The sequence below is a fragment of the Ambystoma mexicanum genome, chromosome 11 (genome assembly GCF_040938575.1).
Source record: "Ambystoma mexicanum isolate Mex_15411 chromosome 11, UKY_AmexF1_1, whole genome shotgun sequence".
Taxonomy (NCBI): Eukaryota; Metazoa; Chordata; class Amphibia; order Caudata; family Ambystomatidae; genus Ambystoma; species Ambystoma mexicanum.
In genome coordinates this window covers 993918854-993942333 of record NC_090934.1, presented here as the reverse complement: position 1 = coordinate 993942333, position 23480 = coordinate 993918854, and the positions used below count along the sequence as shown (strand labels likewise).

The 23480-nt window shown below is 45.1% G+C and overlaps 1 protein-coding gene across 4 annotated transcripts in view; it reads left to right on the top strand.

Moving 5' to 3' along the window:
* ZFAND6 (zinc finger AN1-type containing 6) overlaps positions 1 to 23480 on the top strand; it is a 610641-nt gene that overhangs the window by 280493 nt on the left and 306668 nt on the right. The window lies entirely within an intron of this gene.

The following is a 23480-nucleotide window of genomic DNA, read 5'->3' as shown; positions in this document are numbered from 1 at the left end:
CGTACAGCAAGTGTGAGAAAGACCCTTTCTCATGATCTTAGTCATGTACCGCCTTAAGACTAAACCATTCAGGGAAACGGTTACATTAATTTTTTATGGCAGCCAGAAGAGAAGGGGACCTGGTCCCATTTCCAGGTGGATTGGTCGGTGTATCCAACAATGTTACAGCCTATCAAATAAAACTTCCCTTTACACCTAGGGCACATTTTACATGTAGTACTGGCTCTACCTTGGCTTTCGTTGCAAATGTACCGTTGGAAGCCATCTGTAAAGCTGCTACATGGAGTTCAGTTCACACTTACACGCAGCACTATTGTGTGGAGACACAATCCAAGCCAGAAGTTATTCACAGTTGGGAAAAGCGGTATTCAAGCATTTGTTTTCTGTACCATCTTTCATCCCACCTCTTTTATTGGGTACTGCTTGCTAGTCTAGGCAAATGTGATTCTAAGCAGATCCACAAGCCTCTGAATACAAACGTTAACTTCCAGTAATTGTCTTTCTGATGCTTGTATCTGCTTTGATTCACACGTGCTTGCCCATCCTCCCCACTCTGAGGCACAGGCATCACAAACATATTGCAGGACAATAGTCACCTTTTTAGTATGCTCAGTTTTATGCATCCTCGGGTAGAATAAAATATTACAATCTAAGGACCTTGATGCTTGAAGGATAATGGGTACTGAACATGTCACAGTAGGGATAGTATTATGGGAATGCCCCATCAAGATCCAATTTGCGAAAATAAATGATGTAATACTCTGCACCAACCACTTGATGTCGGCCTATGCAAAGCATGTACATCTAAGCAGATGACAAGCATCAGACTATTACTGGAAGGTAATGTCTGTCATGTAACCACAGGGATCGGAAATCGGGTTAGATGAGCAAGAGCTAAAAGCAGCTTCTTGGTATCCAGCATTCAGTGACCAGGGGCTACCACTTGGGAATCTGGAGCTAATACATAGTGCTCCACAAATTTTATGCTTTAAATGTCTTCTAGATGTGTCATAATGCTTATTTGTAGTGTCCCAAATTCAGTTACATTCCCATAGGTGTTTGTTTGGAATCAGTAGGCCTGGGGAGCCAAAAGTAGCTTCTAGTAACTGTTTATGTCAAGCTAACTAGGCTCTTCTAGACTACAAGCAGGAACTAAATGGCTCCCAGCTGCCCTCAATTTCAAACCCTGCACCCACACGCACATGTCGACCACAACAAAAGTTCTGTGCAGCAAGTAAATCAGTGTTAAATTTCAGGCATTTTGGGGAAAGGTTTAAAATTAAGTCGGTGTAGTAAAATCCGAAGAAATAAATGAACTTTTGAGAATGTTTTTAAACCAATTTTAAAGCATTTATTTTGGGATACAATTCAGGAAAAATTAAACTAAAATGAAATCTCTAAAAATAAAACCTGAAATTCTATAAACCTGGCCAAATGCATTACAACTATTTATGTATTCAATTTTAATACAGGTAACACCTTGAAAGTACAATGTTAAGATTACAATTCTAGTGTTATATTAAAAAATTACCCATTTTACAAACTTGAAGTACCAGCAAATGTGAAATTCTTTTAGTGTTCATTTTTTACTACTTTGATTTTATCCTTTTTAACAAGCTAGTACTTTTTGTTGTGTTTTTAAAAGGATTAATTTGATTTTTTTGTTTATAAAAAAATATGTAAAATTGTTTAATGGTTGCAAACCTCAAAATAAATTGGCTAAGAGGCCAACAGGGGGCACAGGCAAAATGGCTACCTGAGTTCCGAGCTCAGTCCCATGCCCTGGCGTAATTGCAGAGAAATAGTGACTTTTGGTACCTGCTTCCCCCAGATGTGGGAAGTTCCTGTGGTCTGGCGGAGCCCCCAGGGTGGGAGCTCTGTCACCCCGACATCCTGAGAGCGAGTAATCGGGTGACAGAACGAGGCGGGGACCCAGACCCGCATCTCCAGCGATTGCTGCCCACCACCAAAGGGGGTCCAGGCAGAGGGATCGCCCCCCTCCCCTGCCTTGAGGATGCAGTGGGCGGCTGAGTGCACCCCGAACATCCTGCATGGCGAAGCCGACTGGCGCCCGAATGAGACTGCCAGATGTGCCATAGGATCTAACGCACCCCCACCTGCGAGCCACCCTCCCCCCCCCACCACCACCACCCCCCCCCCCCCCCCGCACTGTCATAGACAGAGTGGGTGCCACCCGCAGCACACGGCGGGCTGTGTGAGCCCTGCGCGCCCGGCCCTCTTAACAGCATGTCCCTGCAACTGAGGGACAGGCAGCATGACCCAGCACCCGACAGAGAAAGGACGGCAAGAACTGCAGCAGACCCCAGGAGAAAGCCGCCCACATGGGTTGGAGCGCCGGAGCTGCCGCAGCCCAGAGGCACCTGACCCTGCACTGAATTCGCTGTTGGAGGCCCCGACCAGCAGGGGAACCTGTAGCAGCCACCACAATCTGCGGGGGACCTAGAGTGGTCCCCACCAGGCCCTTTGAGTGAGGAGACAACAGTCAGGAAAGGAGCACCGGGGCCTGGTAGACAGTGGGTGCTCTCCCTCACCCCTGGGAATCCCACCATCGGGAAGGAGAAACTGGGCACAGAGGGGCCCTTGCAGATCTGACCTCTAGGGGAATCCCCTCCCCCTGTAGCAGGCCACATGCTGTCTGCACAAACTTACATTGAGGCCCACCCCGGGAGTGACACAGCACCAGAGAGGTGGGTTTTCTCGGGGGTTCCGACCTGGGACCAGGGAGATGGAAGCCAGCTAGATGTTACAGCCTAGCCACGGCTCTGGCACCTTACAGCAGAGGGGCTGTGACATCGCTGACCCGGATTATAACTGAATACCCCACATCTACTTGAGACGTTTGCAAACCAAGCTTTCCAGAGGCCTGGTGGAGTGCCCAGACCCCTGTCCACCCTTTGGGGGAATTGGAGGAAAAGACTGGGGATTCCTATGAGCTGGCAGGGTGCCCTGGCAAGATTTGATTATCGGGACAAGGAAGCGATGGCAGAGGCCACTACAGCCACGGGATTTACACCATGCCCAGCTGAACTTGGTGCCATTTAAGAATGACATACAAACTATACTGGAAGAGATCAGAGGGATGAGGACAGACATGGGGGGCGACGCTGGCCAATCTCTCAGCCAAGGTGGTCACCTTTGAAGACCGAATGGAGGCCAATCAAGCCTCCACTGGACTCATGGAGACTCGCTTCATGGAAATGGAGAGGCACAAGGAGGAGCTGTGCCTCAAGGTTGACAGCATCGAGAACCGGGGGAGACACCGGGGGGGGAGGAGGACCTGTCATGAAAGATACAAGAAATCATAGGGCTGGTCCTTCATTACAGGGAAGGAGAAAGGGTCACCATTGACAGGGTGCATTGGGCCGGAGGCGGATCTCGTGGTCCGCTCTCAGTCCTGGCATGCATGCACTAGTATGGAGACAAGGCGAAGATCCTTGACAAGGCGAATCGCAATGAAGGTGAACTATGGTGATTCAAGGGTGGCTATTTACCAAGACCTCTGCGCCCACACGTTACTGTGACAGAAGTACAGGCTCTTACTAGATGGCTATAGGTAAATGGGGTGTCCAAGGCAGGGGATGCCCCCCCCGGTGGTTCAACAGGCATGCCCAACATCATGGGGGCACAGGATCGAATGCCTCAGTTTGGAGTGGGGAGGGAGCTGAGGGGAGGAGGGTGTTAGGGGCAGGAGAGGAGAGGAGAGGAGAGGGGCGGGGTTGAGGTGGTAGACTTTGATACCTTAAGCAGCGAATTGCACACCCAACAAGGGTCAGGTACTTTACAGGACATATGAGGGGCAACCAACAAAGGGTGAGGAGGGGGTATGGTTGAGGTGGCAGTAGGAATGCTAAACGTGAAGGGATTGAACTCCCAGAACAAGAGATCTTTGCATGTTCCAGAAACAAAAACTTGCAGACCTCTTCTTGCAGGAAACCCACTACAGGCGCGGGGCGGAGTCACTGATAAAGGGCATGGAGGTAGGAACTTCTGGGTGTAAAAGGTTCTCGTGACAGGACACATGTTATGCTTGCTACTCTATATGCACACAATGTGGGGATTCTGCGTCAGATCTTCAAGATGATGGATGGTTGGGCGGAAAGCACAACACTCTTAGGTCGGGGATTTTAATCTGTTTTTGGTCCCCACGTTAGACTGGTGGTCAGCAAAGGGGACGGATGGCGACCAAGGTTAACTTAGCCTTTTGGGACGTTTTGCGGGAGCACTTTTGGGTAGACATCTGGCAGAAGCAGTGGCCAGGTCCAAGAGGCTACATGTTTATTCTCCATATCCCCCCCCCCACCGTGAAATCCTTCTGATCCCGGTGATCACATGGTCAGACCATGAGTTGGTGGTGGCAAACTGGCGACTCCCAGACCCCCCGCACCCCCTCACTCCTGAGTTTCAAGGGGCCGGTGTTCAAGGATTTCCTGGGGATGGAGATCTGGGCTTATTTCGAAAGAAACCACAACGGGGAGGCGGCCAAGGCCACTTTTAGAGGGCTACTCACCGCTGAGGGGGTCTCGCAAGAAGTGGGAAATGGGGTTCATTCAGAGTGGGCTCTGAGGAAAAACGGAAAAGCCTACGGTCTCAATTGACCCAATGGGACGCGGACAGGCTGCTGGGGGAAATGAGGGACAAGAGACAGGAACTCCATATGGTCATGATGGGTGAGGTTGTAAAAAAGAGATTAACCCAAACAGATATTATTTTTATTTTATTTATTGTGATATAGTTTAAATTATAAACTTTACACAAGACGTAAAAAAAATAACACATTAATACTACATAATCCATATATATAAAAAGTCATTATGAAGATAAAACATATAGAAAATGTAAAAATCATCGTAAATCAGATAAACAGCACACAATAATCTGTACAATATTAAGATGCAATTGCTTAATCAAATACTTAGTGTTATGCCCAGACTAGCTTCAACCCTCCTCCAGATGGTATACAAGACCGTCAGTAGACGCATTCTATTGGAATTAATGCAGTGGTGCCAAAAAAGTTCGACCTTGATATACTCATTATCATGGGCATAGCTGTCCAAAAGGGGATTGAATGTACTAGCCATTTCAGGGCATTCAGTCAGAAGATGCTTTGCCGTTTCCAGCTGGTCTTGGCCTTTACATAGGTGGCATATTCGCAATGAGGCAGCAATCTTGGCTTTTCTTCCCGTAACCATCAACGTGGGGAGTTGCTCCAATCTAAGTAAGAAGATTAACCGTCTGTCTGACTGATGGACAAATGTTCAAATATCTCCGTGGTTTCTTGAACTCGTACAATCTATTTTGCACAAATTTATAACTGCTCAGGCTCCTCAGGTGTTCAAAGTTCTCAATCCAATCCCAGAGCTCTATTCGTTTGCACAGAGCCTTTTGAGCTTTTTCTGAATAACCCCCCTCCCTAGATTGCCACCCTATTTCATGGTACAATTTGGACATCTGATTGATAGTTGTACAAACCAAATTCTCCCTGGCCATTTCCTGGACGGCTGTTAACAGTCCATTACTAGTATCTCGAGTCATTTTTAAGTATAGTGAAGCTCGCTTCTTCAATACTAATGCCTTTAGAGAGATCAGGCCTAATTCTAATCTGATAATGACCATTGGGATGCAGGGAGGTAGGCCAAGAATACAGCGCCAAAATCTACCTTCAATCACCTGCAACCACCCTAGATCAATCTCCAGTAGGGCTTCGAGCCCATATATTATAGCCGGGGAAAAGGCTTGTATATAAAGCTGATGAATGCCCCACAGTGTGAAGCCGTACTGTTTAACAGTAAACCCAGAAAACAGGGCAGTCAATTGTGCCGCTCTAATAGAGCGCACTTGTTTACAGGCCACATAGTCACCAGTGACTTTGAAATCAATACCCAGATATCGATATTGGGGGACATAGGAAATATTCACTAGACCTACCGTAAGTAATACACGAGATACTTTCTTGTTAGTATATCTCATAACCTTTGTTTTCCCTAGATTGATACTAAGGCCGTTCACTTCTGCATACTCCCAGAGTGCAGCCGCTGATCTACGAATCCCACTGATGGTATAGTCAAAAATCACCAGATCATCTGCATATGCTAATACAGGGCAGGGGGCTTTACCAATTTTAGGGGAACAGTTGCTTACGGCAGATATTGCTTCGGGGATGTCATACACATAAAGATTATAGATTAAAGGTGCTGTAACACAGCCTTGCTTTACTCCCCTATTTTGTGTAACATTAGCAATTGTGTGGCCTTCTTGATCTAATTTCAGTTTTACTGAATTATTTTGATGTAGGAGTTTTAGATAATATAGTAAACCTTTCGGACAACCTATTACATTCAATTTCCACCACAAGCGGCTTCTGGGAATGGAGTCAAAGGCCACTGAGAAGTTTATATATAAGGCATATAGAGGAGCAGCCCCTCCTCTTAGAGCTCTAGCTCGTAAGATGTCCATAATCATGATGTTATGGGAGGTGGAATATCCCTGTCTGAACCCACTTTGAAATTTGGACAATACACAGAACCCTCTGCCCATAATTGTAGTTCTTTTAGGAAAAGTGAGGCAAATATCTTCCCTGTGGCATCTAACATTGAGAGCAACCTATAGTTGTTAGGGTCAAGTCTATCTCCCTTTTTCAACACAGGGATTAATATTGCCGTTTTCCATGAACGGGGTGTTTTGCCAGATTTTAAGATTTTCTCAAATAGTATTCTCAGTAGGCTGGCCCAAAACTCAGGGTATGATTTAATAACAATATTGCCCAGTCCGTTAGGACCAGGAGCTCGTGAAGATTTGATCTCTTTAATTTTATTCAAGATAAGTTCATATGATGTATCAAACGGAGCTACTAGTGGGGGACTGTCCAATACTGTTAGTTTATCATCCTCCGCATTCCGATTTTCCAGACATTTTACCCAGACTCTGGCTTCGATGGGGTTAGTCAGTGCCCCATTTTGGGCACCTTGCGCCTCGCCCAATTGGGACCAAATGGTATGTGTTTTTTTTCCCTTTGCATATAGTCTTCACCATTCTTTGCCAGGCAAGTAATTTGTCTGCTTTAATGGCCGCTCTATATCTGTTTTTGATCACTCTCACTTTTGCATAGTATCTCTCCCCAAAGGCCATATCTATCTTAGCTTTACGGAGCTCAGCTCTGAGAAACCTTTTCATATCTCTGATCGTTTTGTCATAAGGCAATTTTTTCTCTTCCGAACGTATCATTAACCCCGCTGGTAAAGCTGGGTGCTTTTCTGCAAAAGCCTGGACCCAGTCCTCTATACTGTCAATAGACAGCTCATTAAAGTTAGGGAGTTTACTATAATCTGCCGCCCCCAGAGCCTCAGTAGCATGGGAAATCTTTTTATCCGACCAGGAAATCCTGGTACCCATTTTATTGCTTTTTACCATGCCTATATTACTGGGCAAGGACTGCTCTCTGGGAATGCTAATCTCGCCTATCAAGGCGGCATGGTCGCTCCATTCATTAGAAAACACTGTCCTATCCATCACCTGTAACTGGATCCTAGGGCATACAAATACATAATCCAGTGTGCTATAGGAGTTCCCCATTTGACCATGTATGGTGCCCAGGATAGTCACTTGTTCTACCGTTTAGCATTTCCATGTCCTAGGACTCAAACAAATATTCCCATGCTCCACCCTCAAGATCCTTTTTATTATGAGCCATAAGTCCTCTGTTTTTTAATCTAGGGTTCTGCATTTTACTCTCATGCCCTGACATATGGCAATTAAAATCTCCAACAACAATAATTCCAGTGTCACTAGATATGAACAACCAATTAGCCAATAGATCCTGGAGAGAGTCCTGCAATTGTTCGCTTAACTTCGCCCCAGGTGGATTATATAAGCTCACCAGCAAAAAGGAGCTCTTGGGATCCTTACAGTCCGGAATTACTTCGACTGCTATCATATTGCTTTGAAGGTTGCAATCAATCTGTCTCGAACCCAATATGTTAGACACCCCTATGGTGAGTCCACCAAATGGCCTGCCTTTTTGCTCCCTTTTTTGCTGGCAAGTGGTATAACACATAGCCATCCAGTATTAGCGGATCGATAGCCCAAGTCTCTTGTAAACAGAAGCAGCTATATTTATCAAGTAGCTTTGTTGAGCCCTCTGGCGATAGGAGACGGGCAAAGGCTCGGCAGTTCCAAGATAGTATGGTTAGATCTCATTGTTTAGACAGAATCTCGGGAAGTGCATCTACTAACCATTTTAGCACTTGTTGAACTTCTAATGCATCAACCTTCTTTTCGTTAGGTGAGCTTGAGCAATCCGCTATTACCATAACAGTATCTGCTTCTTCCATTGGGCTGTTCGGGTCAGTTTCATTAAGATCGGCATCTACTTCAACATCCACTGCTTTTAATTCCTCTTTAAAGTTTAACAGTTCAGCAGTAGCCAAGAACTTAGTGTAGCGCAGATACTTTAGAATTTGGACTTTTCAAGGGCTCAACAAACAAAAAATCATCGGATTTGAGGACCCGAAGTTGTGGAACCAAATCTAGTCTTATCAGGAATTCAGAACGTGATAGCCATTTACTATCCTTACTATGATATAAGTTCTCGATCAGACATATTCTGTTTCCTCTCATCTCCCCTTTGTTTTCTATGATGGCAGCTGCTGTGGTTGCTTGGTTTTCTGGCTCTATAGGAAGTTTTGATGCTTCGTCCGTGTTGGTGGCCTCACTGTTGCACACCTCTTCCGACTCCACAATCTCCATCTCCTCTTCCAGCCCGTTTACAACCGCTTGTACGGGAAGCAGCCAGCTGCTAAGGTATCCCTCCCTGGCTGTCTTCCTTTTCTTGGCTCTTGCCTCTCTTTTCCTGCTCTTTTTGGTAGGCAGTCCCGTCTCTCCCTGCTCTGGCATCGGGCGTGTCATGGCACTAACTCTTTTGCCCTTTCCGGCCCTTCTTGCTAGTCTGTTGTTTTCTTGAGAAGAAAGGGTCAGGGCTATCCATCTCCTGTACAAACTCCAGGTTTTGTTGCTCTTCGGTTTCAATGGCAATATGGATGGCCTCGGAGAGATTAGCTTCTACATCTTCTGCTGGTATCACTCGTCCTTTATTTTCCATGGAAAGTGCCTCAGTGTTAGCCAATATTCGCCCATTTTAAGCAGGATCTTGAGCGCAAATTGTAATGCTACTGATGCCTGAATTTCCGCTATTTCGGCTGCCCCTGCGTAAGACTTATCCAGGGGCTCTGTTTCAGCTTCGGGCACATCCTCTGTTGAGACCATTGCTAAGTTAGGTGAGATTGACAGTCTGTCTAAGCCAGCTCCCACAATTGATGTTCCTGGAGGTGTGGTCATCAGTCTGTCTGCCTGTATTCCACTGTTATTACTTGTCCTTGTGTCCGGGTGGGGTGTCATGCTCCTTTGGATATTTAGACATAGGTCTAATGGCGAGTTGTTATCGATGTCTTCAAAATTTAACAAAGGTATAGCCTCATTTTCGCAATGAGCTGGTATGTCTTCAATAGCAGTGGAATTTATTTCACTAGCTACATTCAGCGGAAAGAATTCTGTGGTTTGTGGGAGACATTTTCCTTTTTTTTTTTTTAACCTAGTTTTTTCCATTTCACCCTTCTTATTAGCAAGGCTCCGGTTTGTAGATGTCACCTTGGTTTTTCTTAAATTGTATGTAGTTTGGTTCCGCTCTTTTTCTGATTGCATTAGACCAACAGATTGTTAATCCCCTTAAGTTGAACCATTTCAGTTTCCAGGGTGCTTCACCTTCTGCATGCTGTCAATCTCAATTGGCTGTATACTGATCACAATACTCAGTTTACCAGTGCCTGTTTCCAGGGCCCGTTTCCAATCCGCCTCAGGATCAAAGGCACAAGACCAGCAGTCTCCTGATATAGTTGCGGCAACTGTTGATTCCGAACATATATAGGTTTGGTCTTTCTATGTATTGCAGACCCTCTGCCTAAGTTCTCGGATAACTCAATAGTCCTTCACAAGGAGGCTAAAGATCTCCCCGGCTGTCCGCAGGATCTCAAGGGATCAGTTGATATATCCCAGTGATCGCTGATGGGGCAAGGCAAGACAAATGTAGGTTAGCCCGTCCTAGTTGTCACTTTAGGGTATTCACTTGCACTTCCTGCAAAGTAAGCTACCACACCCACCTCTTGTCACTGAATATCAAGGGGGGGGAGGGGGAGAGGGTGGGTGAGGGGAGCAGCAAGTGGGTGGGCAAGAGGAAAGAACAGAAGGGGGGCAATAAGGGGTAGGTGCTGCTCAGTCTAACACCGCTCCGCTTCAATTCCACTCCCTGACTCCCCGGTTATCTCAAAATTGCAGCGGCTCCACGCCTAAGCTCCAGCAGCGAGGCCCAGGAGCAACAGATATTATAAAAGGGAGTTTACGGTGGGGGACCCTCCTGGCAAACAGGGTGAGGGTTTGTAGGACAGAGGAAGAGTACGCGACTCTCAGGGGTGCGTGGTGAAGGGGGTAGGGGACATTGTGGCATGCTTTACAAGTTTCTAGAGGAGCTATATGCCAGTGGTCTCCAGAGTAAGCTCAGCAGTACCTAGCGGATTTGAACCTCCCTAATCTCACGAGAGAGGAGAGAGACCCTAGATGGCGAAATAACTCTGGAGGAATTATAGGGGGCTATCCAAAGACTGAAGACGGGGGAAGGCCCCTGGGATGACTGCTTTACGGCTGACTTTTACAAGCAATACCAATCCCAACTGGCAAAACGCTTGGCTAAACTGGTTAACTATTGGGATATCACACAATATCGCCATCTCTCCTTCAGGCCCTAATAGCAGTTATCTCGAAGCCAGGGAAGGACCTAGCCAACTGTGCTTCGTATAGGCCCATTTCCCTTCTCAATGTTGACGGCAAGATTTTCACCAGAATCCTTGCGTCGAGTCTGGAGTTGTACCTCCCAAGTCTGATCCACCCTGACCAGGCAGGTTTTTGTTGCATAGGCAGGGTGCTGACAACATGCGTAAGACGCTTCATGTTCTGGACAGCAAAGTAAGAGGGGGTGCTTTTGCTGGCCCTAGACAGCGAGAAGGCATTCGACCGAGTGAGTTAGTCCTTTATGGTGGAGGTCTTCGCGTCCCTAGGGATGGGCCCAAGATGGATGGGTTGGATGTCAGCCCTGTGCTCGAGGTCGTCTGCCAAGCTGCTGGCAAACGGGACTGAATCACAGGCCTTCCCATTACAACAGGGTACGTGCCATGGGTGTCCACTTTCCCTGCTGATGTATGCATTGGTTATGGAGCTGTGGAGGTTGGGGACCATGAAGGTGATGAGTCAGTGGGGGGGGGTTGATCTTCAAGATGAGTCTTTGCAGACGACGCTCTGCTCTGACTGTCGCATTCAGTCCCCCTGCTATTGGAGAGGCTGGAGCGTTATGGGAGGATGTCGGGGTTTAAAATCAACCTTTGAAAGTCTGTAGCATATGTGGTGGGTAAGCAGTCGGAGGGGAAAAGGAATACGTAGCGGGGCTCCCATTTAAGATACAGGAGTACGCCTTCTGTTACCTCGAGGTCCAGTGACAGTGTTCCGAGGACCTCTTCCCTTGAAACGTTCTCCCTCTCTGGTCCACCATAAAACGTGACATGGATGGGGGGGGGGCTCTGGTCTGTCCTTGATGGCGAGCCTCAATTGTATAAAGAATGTGGTGCTTCCAAAATTCTTGTTTTTGTTTCAAATGTTACCCATAGTAATACCTATGTCCTTTTTTTGCTGAGGTGAAGGTGACTGTTAAGATTTCTTTGGGCAGGGGCCAGGCATAGGGCTGCCTATAGGACTTTGACTCTGCCAAAGGAGGAGGGGATAGTGGGGTTTCCCGACCTGGTGACATACTATAGGGCAGCCCAGCTCTGGATCCTAGTGGATCAATTCGACCCACAAACAGAGAAGCAATGGGTTGCCATGGACAATGCGGTGCTAGCCCTGGTCACACTGGATGAATGGTTGTGGGTCCCTAGAGCCTGCATTTCGAAGAGTGTTTTACCACCCGGTCTTGGAAGTCCTGTGGTCCATATGGAGGGAAGGGGCGGGGACAGCAGACGTCTGACATCGTGGTCTTCGCTGTTGAGTTGTATTTGGGCTCCCCCACTAAGGGATGGTATTGCAGAGCCATTGGCATTGCAGCCCTGGTATGAGGCCGGATTAAGTAGAGCGGCATAGGTGTGGTATGGGGACAAGTTAATCTCCCTGACTACGTTGGAGGAAGCTCTGGGCCTATGTAAATTGTCACCCTTATGTTTTCTGCAATTGATAGGGGTTCTACTGGACGGCCGATGGGTGGGGTGAACTTGAGGAGGGAGTTGATTAACTTCGAGAGCTTCCTGATCGCACAGAGGGGGTTCCAGAGGGTTGCTAGCCGGGCTGTATAGGGAGATCCTCCTGGCGAATCAAAGATGCCCCCTCCCATCGAGAATCAAATGGGGACAGGGCTTGGGGTAGGGACATTGGAAACATCCTATTGGCGAAAATGTGCAGAAGGTCTAATCGCTCCACGAGCTCGCTCCACGAGCTCGCTCCAGTATGGACATCGGGCTGTAAAGCTATTACACAGATGGCATTACCCGCCAACGATGATTGCCCGAATGAAAGGGGGATACGACCTGCACTGCTGGAAATGCCGCCAGAAAAAAGGACTACATTAATCTGATGGGGCTATGCTAGGCTGCAGGCATACTGGAGGGAGGTCTGGTCTTGGATGAAAGGGGTGGACATGATCCAAAGGGATCTCTCACCATGGCGTCTTATTTGGAGTAAGCATGGAAGAGGATTCGGAGCCAGAACAGGGGCACGTGTTTCAGATCATAATGGTTGCGGCTAGATGCTGTCTGGCCCATTTGTGGAAAAACCCACGAATGCCGGTGGAAAAGGAATGGGTGTAAAAGATCTGCGCCATATACCATATGGAATACCTCACTCATCTCCTAGATGAGTCCAGATCTGACATCGAATGTTTATGGATGCCTTTCTTTGAAAAGTATGGACGGAGCGGCTGAGGGAGGAAATGAAGGGTGCGGAAGCCAAGAAGGGGGAGCCTACTAGGAGGAACGACTGGTTAGATATGACTGCCCCTCTGGACAAGAAGTCAACAATGTCGCTTCAGGGGAGGCTCTCCCCGAGTCATGGACAAAGGTACACCTGGGACACCCGGTTGAAAAACTGGTACCATCCTCTGTATGAACTCTGTGGAGGTAATTTAACTTTGCTGGATGAGGGAGTGATTAAAGGAATGGTTTGGTCAGAAATGTTTATTGTCCCTACGGGTCGGCCATGTATTTTTAGGCCGAAGTCTGTCGATATTAGAAAACTTTCCTATGGACCTTACCCGAGTTTTCGTCCATTAAACACGCAAAAACAGGCAGTAGGGTGCTGCCATTTTGTGGTAATCTTATCACTTGCCGCATCGCCCTGTGTGACCTGCTTTTGCGGCACTAATTCATATCCCCAGCCCCTGAGCCTGACATTATCAAAACATTCATATTCGCCGCCTCTCTACGTGACGTTACTGTGCAGTGTAGGCAAACGCGCCCTGTCGTCTTCTGCGCGACTTCACACAGAACCCGGAAACCAACACAGATCAACTCACAACACAGCGCGCCACAATTCGGAATATGAAACTGTACTTTAAAATCAAACAGCAATATTGTACATTTGGTAAAGTACATTTATTTGACATTAAATGTTTAGAGAATATTCAGCAATTGGCATATTAAATCGGAATGGAATTTTTTTCTTTGCTCTCGATCCGCAAATCCGCTAAAGTTTATCGTGAGTCACACGCTGTTCCTTTATTGTACACAGGGTGTTGGTTTTCGTTAAAAGAAGCACCTTGGTCGCACGGTGAATCGCAAGGCTGTTCCATCAACTACGCACTAGGCCACCGTAAAGGTTGATATGTTGCTTCTAGCCGCTAGTACTGCGTAAGGGCATATGGGCCCTTGGCGATCGTCCCATAAGATAGTCAATGTAGTGCAGTTGACCAGAAGCTGAAGCTGGCGATTGAAGAATCTGTCAGCCGGGCCTGGAATAGGTGGCAGTCGCAGTACGGTAGGATGTACCTGTTTTGAAAACATAAAAATTGAAATTGGTCTCGCCAGCCGATCTTTATTACTATTATTCATTTTATTTATTAGGGCCGAGGTGAAACTATTTGCTTGCGAGGATAGTGCAATGGTGTATGTTCGGCTCTAAAAGCAATGCGAAAACTGACGAAAGAAATCGAGGTTAACACACAAAGTAATGATTTATTGACGTTGAACCACTGAGAAACGACTATTTGTCTACATGCGTGTCGAATGGGCAAATGCATGCCCATGTACCCGGTAGAAAGACGATCCGACAAATGTTTTACTTGCTCTTCATTGTAATATGCCATACAGAACGAACAAGTACAGCTTAACCTGTCTTTAACTGAACGCTATTATATTCCGGTATAAAATCGTCTAAAGAGTTACTTGCATTATATTTGCCATTTCCATTGTCTCCGAGTAATGCAGTCCGTAAATTGCACTCTGTGGCAACGATTTTTCATATACTGAACTAACATGAAACTCGGTGTAGTTTCAGAATTTTCAACCTTATCGACTCATGTTATTGGACCCCTCCTTCAAATGAAGTCCTTTTGGCATGGTCCCTGTCTCAAGGTCAGAAAACAATAGAACCTTATACTGCCAGTGCACGTCGTGGGCCTCTCCAGCCCGCCAGCAAAAAATCAAAGCTGCTGACCTTCACTCTGCAGGAGCATACTTTCTAACTTTGCAACATCCCGTGTAAAGCCATCTGTGAGTACTTGAATTTTTTCGACTCCATCTTTGTACTAGGCCTCACTGTGCTAATGTGAACTGGCTTCTCCCACCTGCAACGCCTTGCTTGGCGCGTTCCAAGGCCCCCAAGATTGTCCTCCTTGTCTGCAAGCTTTGCAGCCCTAGAGAACCATAACTATGGAGACATTGACTTTTTGGGGGAAGGTGAGGAAAAGTATAAGTACCCGAGGAGTTGAGTTGAAAGTGAGATTTGTTTGTTTTATTATTTGTAATGTGCAAGCCTCCCACCAGGTAACAGTGCGCAGCATTTACATGAGATTGCGAAGCTTAGTTACAACAACAAAAATATATACATACACATATTGACAAGGTCAGCGATATGATGTGAATAGAGAGAGAAGTTAAAGATGACACCCAGGTTGTTCGCCACCCAGGATGGTGAAGGGAGGGGTTAGGGTTGGCATACTTTGTATGTACACTGTACAATAACATTTATTTCATATTACAATGATTTATTTAAACCGGGATTTGTACTTCTCAACAAGCTCTTCTTTGGGTGGACATGGCACAGTGGCAATGTTTGGTGGCAATGTATCTGTGCTCTGCACAGAATCGCTCAAAATTCCATGTGTGTGCTTCTCTAGTACATTAACAATAAGGCCTTTAACAAATTCAAACTCCATTTCCTCATATACTGGTTTGACCACCCATTTCTTCTTTTTGCAAAGGCCGTAGTGTAGCGAAGCATCCCTATATTTCCCCGTAGTCCCAGATTGTTCACGGCACACATTCTCGTTATGGGCCAAGACCGCTAGTAGAGTCCTATGTTTCATGCCCTGTATGCCGAAATGCAATTGCTTTGGCCTGTACTTTAGGCACATATTGCGGAACACCTCCAAACCTCCTGTGTAACAGAATTCTGTCCGTCCCCTCAAATCTCTTGATAGTTTTACCAATCTTCTCAATGGCTTTGTGTGTAGGTGAAGATGGAATCAACCACTTCTTCTTCCGTGCCTCCTCTGGGGACAAAGGGCCATGTTCACATTGGTGGAAATGTTGGTTTTCTGTCCAGCGGTGATCGTTGGTACAGTGGTGCATCAGTGACCGCAATTTTTCAAGTAGGATTTCCACTGACCCTCCACATGTTTTGGAGCTCCATCACAGATGGTTGCTGATAGACTGGGACCACTGTGAAATACTTTCCAAACCTTTTTTTTTCCCTGCAGCCGAGATTGATTGATTTAGCAAGATGCCATACGTCAAATTGATGTATATGTGGGAACTGCGCTCTCATTGTCTTGGCTATTGAAACGTGTCTGTCTGTGGCTATGCGGTCGATGTGCATTCCCCTTGATTGTAGATATTCCAATGATTTTATAAATCCTAGTTTCTCCATGTCCACTGGGGATTTACATTGGGACACCTGCACGACCACCAAACTCACAATTTTCTTACTATCCATGTCCTGAAAGTGGTAGGTGCAGTACTTGGCAGAAAATCCAGGGCTGTTGCACTGTCCATCGCCTGCTAGCCTGAATCGTTTGTCTTCAAATGTACTTTCTATAGACAATTGTTCAATTTTCCAAGCATCACTAATGGCCGGAAATAGATAATCATGTTGGAATTTGTAGTACTGCGTTTTAGAAATCCCACAAACTGAAAGAAAGACTAACTTTTTAAAACTGGACCCACTAAAAAGTGATGCAGCTGCACACAGTAGATTGCCTGCTGGCAGTTTCCCCAGCATTGGTTGTGCAGACCATGAGAACGTATGATGTAATGTACAGGCGTCATCTATTTTGACGTTACTGCCTTGTGTTTGACGAGTCACCTGAATCAATGTCTTCCCACATACTTCCCCTCTAACTGAATGCCCACATTTCAGCATACTTATAATATCCATCAAACAACTGTCGAATACTATGTATTTGCCCCCTTGCATTTGACTGTCATCCTGCATCAGTTGTTTCGGACTGTATCGTTGTGTACATATCACCAGAATTGAAACTAATATCGCTGATATCATGTTCTGATGCCTCGGTGAATAGTGCTGCTGGTTCATTCTGTCATTTCAACATCTGTTACTTGAACGTTGATGGGAGAACACAACAATGTCGACAGCTTTTTGGGTGGCATTTCTTTTGCTGGTGTAGATTGTGTGAATTGATCTGCGACTACTTCAGAGCTATCGTGAATACATCCAGGATCATCATCTTGTGGTGGTGCAGCCGCACTGTAGCAATGGTCCAATAAAACTTTGCTGGATTCTACGGACACATTCAATTCATGTTCTGGCCATTGGACAATTGCATCTCGAGTTTGAATACGCTGCTCCTGAATTAATAGTTCCTCCATAGTGTAAATGGTCTGGCAAGCAACATCTCTCATTTGCTTCACTGTCTGTGTATGTATAGTTCGTACACCCACGGGGTAATTAGAGGACAGATTGGAAAATGGATGTTCAGTTTAAACACAAGATAAAGTATAGTACAATTGACAGAAAAAAAACAATATAGTCCCCAGCACAAAACAGTTTATAAAAATATGAACTGTTTGAAACTAACCTTATTTTGTTTTCTTTTCTTTGCAACTTTCTTGACTCGAACTTCAACATCTGCACGCTGTTGCTCCGATTCGTTTCCGCATGTCTTCCCTGCCTCTTGTGCTGCAACGAATATATTTTCTGGATCCGCCTAGACGGCACGGAATGACGCTCCATCGACTCCCTGAAACATAGTACTTTCATTACTATGTATCACAATATTGAAAACATAAAACACACGTGAGGACGACCACACAGGTACACTCAATAGCTAAACACGAATTAAACATTGTGTAGAACAATCAAACGACAAGTATTCGAGCTCTGATGATCTAGTTTGATGGAACTGTCAGTATCCATACCTCTTGCTCCGCAAAGACTGCCATGAATGATTTTATTGAAGAGGACGCCTCAGCAACTCCCTGAAACACAGTACTTGTATTAGTATGATTTTCAATATTGCAAACATTACACACATTTGGGGTCGACGGCACAGGTACATATAAAGAGATAACCACAAATGATGCATGGTCTAAAAATCAATGGATATCTAAATATGATCCAATTTAATTGGCTTATTTCTCTGATTTATTTACATCTGCATCATCTAAATGGGATGTTGTGATTGTAGAGGAAGCTCCGTCGTCTCCCTGAAACACAGTACTTGAGTTAATAAGGAAGAAAGTATAGCAAATGGAATCACGTAATATGATCACACTTGATGGAACTGTCTGTATCCATACTTCGTGCTGCTGAAGAATATCTATGGATGTTGTAAATGTAGTGCGCACTTCCGAAAGCTGTTGCACCGATTCGTATATGCACGGTCCCGCTTCCACTTCCCCTGGAATTACTTGAATGTCAGGCTCTGCATCAAGTGCAGGGGTTGACGCTCCATCTACCGCCTGAAACATAGTACTTGCATTAGTAAGGATTACAATATTGAAAACATAACACACACTTGGGGTTGACCGCACAGGTACATATCAATGGCTAACCACGAATGAAACATTGTGTAGAACAATCAGACAAGTATTCCAGCTCTGATGATCTAGTTGGATGGAGCGGTCAGTGTCCATGCTGAAGAATATCTATGGATGTTGTCAATGTGTAGGACGTTTCAGCATCTCCCTGAAAGACAGTACTTGCATTAGTATGGATAACACTAATTATAACTGAAAACAAACACTAGGGTACGACAACTAAGGTGTATATCAATTGGAAAGCACTAACCAAACATTCGGTAAAATAATTGCACGATACATAAACTATTACTTGACATGCATAAAACAAGTCTGTAGCGTAATGGCTAAGTAAGATTACCTGATACGCGCTAGAAGTGGTTGATAACTGCGGGCACGTCATGGATGTAGAATGTTCTTGCTTCAGATTCAGTGGATAGTTAATCAGTTGTAAAAGTAAATTGTTTGATAATGAAATGCCAATATTAAAAATTGCCATGTACGGCAACAGAATACTTGAGAATATTGCTGTTGAAAGTCCGCAATATAGCACAGTTCCCTATGCCCATAAATAGATTTCCTTTCAGGGTTATAAAATCGAAAATTAATTTATTGATAAATGTCATTATTCAAAAAGCTATACTCATATCAATATCGAAAATATAACAAGGTGCACAACACCTAAAATATCAATCCATTCGGCATAGAGTGGGAATAGCGTTTGTGAGCAATTTTCGTGTCGTTTGCTGTTTATTAGTCTTTGTTACCCAAGATGTGGCGTACATATTCGAGGAAAAGTGCCAGCTGCAGATCGGTGTTGATCACCCCTCTTGTCCTCAAAGATTTGTTGGACTCTACTTTCAAGCTCTTCCGGTGGATATCCGCAATGTCTGACCCATTCTCTTATTCGATCAACAGTTTTAGGGAATACATGCATTGCAGTGCCTTCAGATTTAGCATGGGTCTTCGAAGGGCAACCGCTAATCGTACAGGCAGGGATTGTTGAAAATTCTGAAAAGTAAATATCAAGATTATAAAACCTTGATGAATAAAAATTCCATAAAAAAGTAAATGAACCATACAATGTTCAATGCAAGGTTTGTTTTGGTCGCTGGAACTATACCAGTTCAAGTGCTTTCACAAATTAAAAAATGATTGAACTAAACTCTGAACATGTGACTCGGCCCTTGGATGTACTGTCTTGCCCGAGAAGGAAACATGCTTACATTATAGACAGGTCTATCGATAGCATAAAAATTGCAACTCAAGTCAATGGCAATGAGACCAATGAACATAGCACTATTGAGTACTCTACTCGCAAATAGATAGAAATTTAAAAATGACCGAAATATGACTGATACATGGCCTTACCTTGACCAACAAACAGATTCAGCAAGCCCAGTAGTTTGTGGCAGGAGAACAGGTAGATGGCCACAGCTAGCACACCAGCAAGTTTGCTCGAAGCGGTCACAGAAGTTAAGATAGCACGACAACGAGCTGATTAGCATCGATCTCAGTAGTTCTCAGGTAGCACGTTCAGGAGTTTACTTGCAAAGCACAAAGATGTTCTCATGAGACATATCCAGTGGTTTATAAAGTATTAGTAACGAGTGTGTTTGTGAATGAATGACGTGTATATGTCGTGGTATTATGTGGTTTGCAGGGGGGGCGGCCAGCGTGAGGGGGCATCCTGGCCGGAGACATGGGGTCTGAGGAGGCCATGTGAGCAATGGCCCCTGGGCGTGGGATACCTTTTGAAGTGTACATGCTGTTTGGCACCTTGGCCGTATGCGCCCCTGACAGCCCCCCCATAGCAGCTCACATCCACTGGCGCAAACTGCCTTTGATAGAGGGGGGTGGGATGGATGGGCGGGGATGTGCAGACAAGGCACCGGAACACTGCTGAATGGAGATCCACTTATGTGGATTGCAGGGGCGCAGCCTGCTTCAGGGGAGGCCTGCCTGGAGACACGGGGTCTGAGGAGGCCATGTGAGCAATGGCCCCTCGGCGTGGGATACCTTTTGAAGTGTCCATGGTGTTTGGCCGTTATCGCCCCTGACAGCACACCATGGCAGCAATCCTCCCCGGGTGCGAACTGCCTTTGATAAAGGGGGGGGGGGTGTGGATGGGCCTATGGGCGTGCAGACAAGGCACAGGAAGACTCTTGAATGGAGACACACTTGATTCATTTAAAAAATCGAAACAACCCTTGTTGACCTGTTTTATTTTGTTTCTTATTTTGATGGCACAAAAATACAAAACTTTACACATTGTACAGGTCAGGTTGCAGCAAAGCGAGGGAAAATCCCCTGTATGGACCGCTGTCACTGGGGAAAGTTTGTCTTATGGCACCAACGCCACAGGCAGGTATTACTCTTCGAACGCGGTGTCCAAACCTCCCGTGAAGCCACCATGTAAAGGAACGATAGGCCACCAGCTTGTACCACCTGTGAAAAAGAATGATACAAACTGTTAAATGTCCAAGATAAGTTTATTAAACCTTTGTTGTCAATGACCATTCTTGTAACTAATGGCATTCTGCTCGGACAAATGCTATCTAGACACTGCACACTATTGAACGACTTTCATGCGTTTCAATGATATGTAGATGTAATTTTGAATATAGGAGACTATGAAATAGTAGTGGCATTACAACCAGATTACAAGGACGAACAGTTGTGCGAAGTTCGTGAATAAGCACCCTCATTATCCTCAACACGGACCGTGTGAGGCAGGCTGCCCTGAAGTCTGGCAGCTCGGTGATGCATTGCGGCCGTGGCTCGACTTCCGAAATGTAGGCCACGCATCCAGAGTTTTCACAGCAGCAGCAGTTCTCGTCCTCGGTTGGCATTGGCTCGCACCGATTGCATGTACATCAGGTGGAAACACTGTGTCCATGCGATTAGGTCCAGTGTCTTCATCCGTTGATTCGTCCTGCCAACTGCCGTCCGACGCCCCATCGTTTTCGCATGTTTCCCTTTCCAGTAGTTCCTCCTCGGTATACTCGGGCTCGTACATGTAGGACATTATTGTCGCCATTGTGTGGTAAAAAAACTAAAATTTATAGCGATGGTACTGGTATCTGTTCACACGGGCTACAAGCGGCGAAGGTAGCTGACCAGAGCACAGAAACGAGTCGCAGAATAAAGTAACAGAGGAATGGAATCGAAAATCTGCTGCTGTGTGTTGTCAAACGGTCTGTTTATACTTATTGAGTAGAGGAGTCCTGCCATTTCCATGGCGACACGTCATTAGCTGAAGCGCAGCAAATGTTGACACGAGAAGTGCTTTGGCGTTGTGAAATGGGTGGTACGCGTCTGCTGACAGGCTCAGGGCGGGGGATATGATTTAGTGCCGCGAAAGCAGGTCACCAAGGGTCAATGCGGCAAGTGATAAGATTATCACAAAATGGCAGCGCCCTACTGCCTGTTTTTGCGTGTGTTTAATGGACGAAAACTCGGGTAAGGTCCATAGGACATTTTTCTATTATCGACCGACTTAGGCTTCAAAACACATGGCTGACCCGTAGGGACAAACATTTCTGACCGAACCATTCCTTTAATTGTGTTAGTTATAGGAGAGCTTCACCACTGACCTGTTTTTGATTAAAATGCCAGTTTGATTTTGAAAAATAAATTGGCTTGTCCTCTACTTCATATCACTTCTTTAAACTTCAATTTGTATTTAATTTCAAAGTATTTTAAACAATTTTACTAATCTTTAGTATGTTCATTATTCAAATTATAATCCGTTACTAATGACTAACAGCACTCATTTTTTTCATAATTGTTTTGCCGAAGTGGGTAACAAAAAATGTATTTAAAATGTCTCATGATGTTAATGGAGTAGGTTTGCGGAGCTCCAATAGTTTCTAAGCAGGGAGACATTTCGAATGTTACAAATTGCTGCATTCCTTGGCTTGCTTGTTGACTGCTCCTCCTCCTGCTGCATAAATGACATGCTGCACTGTCTGCCTCATTTGAAGTCTAGCAATTAAAAATGAAATCTTCAGAAAATCCTTTGGGGGCCTACAAATCTGCAAGCGCCAAGGTACAGATTTACTGTCTCAAATTCGTTTTTTTTTTTTCTTCTCTGCACCCATTGGCCCACTACAGTTGATCTAGTAGGACATGTATACTTTGTGTTTGATTGAAATCTGAATTTAAGTTCACAAATGTTTATTTACAAAATGTTATAAATGTATGCTTGTTATTGCTAGAAAGAATTGAAAAGGGGGCGCAAGCGGGGCTATTGAAGCATCCTTTCATAGCCGGATGCAGGCTCTTTAATTGGGTCGAGGACAGTCTGCCAAGTTCAGTATATTCAGAAATTCAATCCTCATTCTGCTGCTTTTGAATGAGTTTTAACGCTGAACCTTCGAATCAGTATATTTTGGGTATAATTGCAGTAAATGGAGTATAATTGCAGTAAATGGAGAAAGGAAAACCAGCTTCATATGTACATCTGTACATAAATGGAGTATAATTGCAGTAAATGGAGAAAAGAAAAGCTTCATCTTTACATAGCAAATGTATTGGACCAAGGGTTATCTGAACGTGGGCTTGAACAATTTTCAGGGTAGTCTGACATGCTCTTAATAGCTAAGAGCCAAAACACTGCTAATCGTTCCCTTCTATAGTGTACATCTTCTGTTACCAGTTCCTATGTGCGTGATGGGTCTAGCGGATGGCTCATTCACTTAATTCAATCCAACCTTTTGAGGTTACCAGCAATGTTATGCTTTCGTGAAAACACAGTTGGAGCAGAGCTGAGCGAACGATTTAAAACGTGTTTGGAGCAAGCTTCATTTTTGGTAATTTTTAGGTATCTTTCAAACTTTAGTGCGCAGCAAGTCCTTCTTAAAGCATTGTCTGCAGCTTCTCCTAAAGGCCCTCTTCCGAGAGCTATGTCAAATGAGTCTCCCGCCAATCCTGAAACTTCCCGCGTTTTGCAACATATTGTGAAATCAAACTTCAGTTCAATGTCTTCAGGAATAGTTTATAATTAACCATGTACAGTTTGTTTATACAATTACAACCAATAGTACTGAATTTCTTGGGAGACTTGGAAAGCTGATTGGTCACACCTTGGTCTTATGTGACTTGTACTGTGTTCATGTAGATGTTTGGGAGTTTAGTTTGCTCTCTTGGTTTGGTCTAAGCAGAGCAATGCCTAGTAGTGCT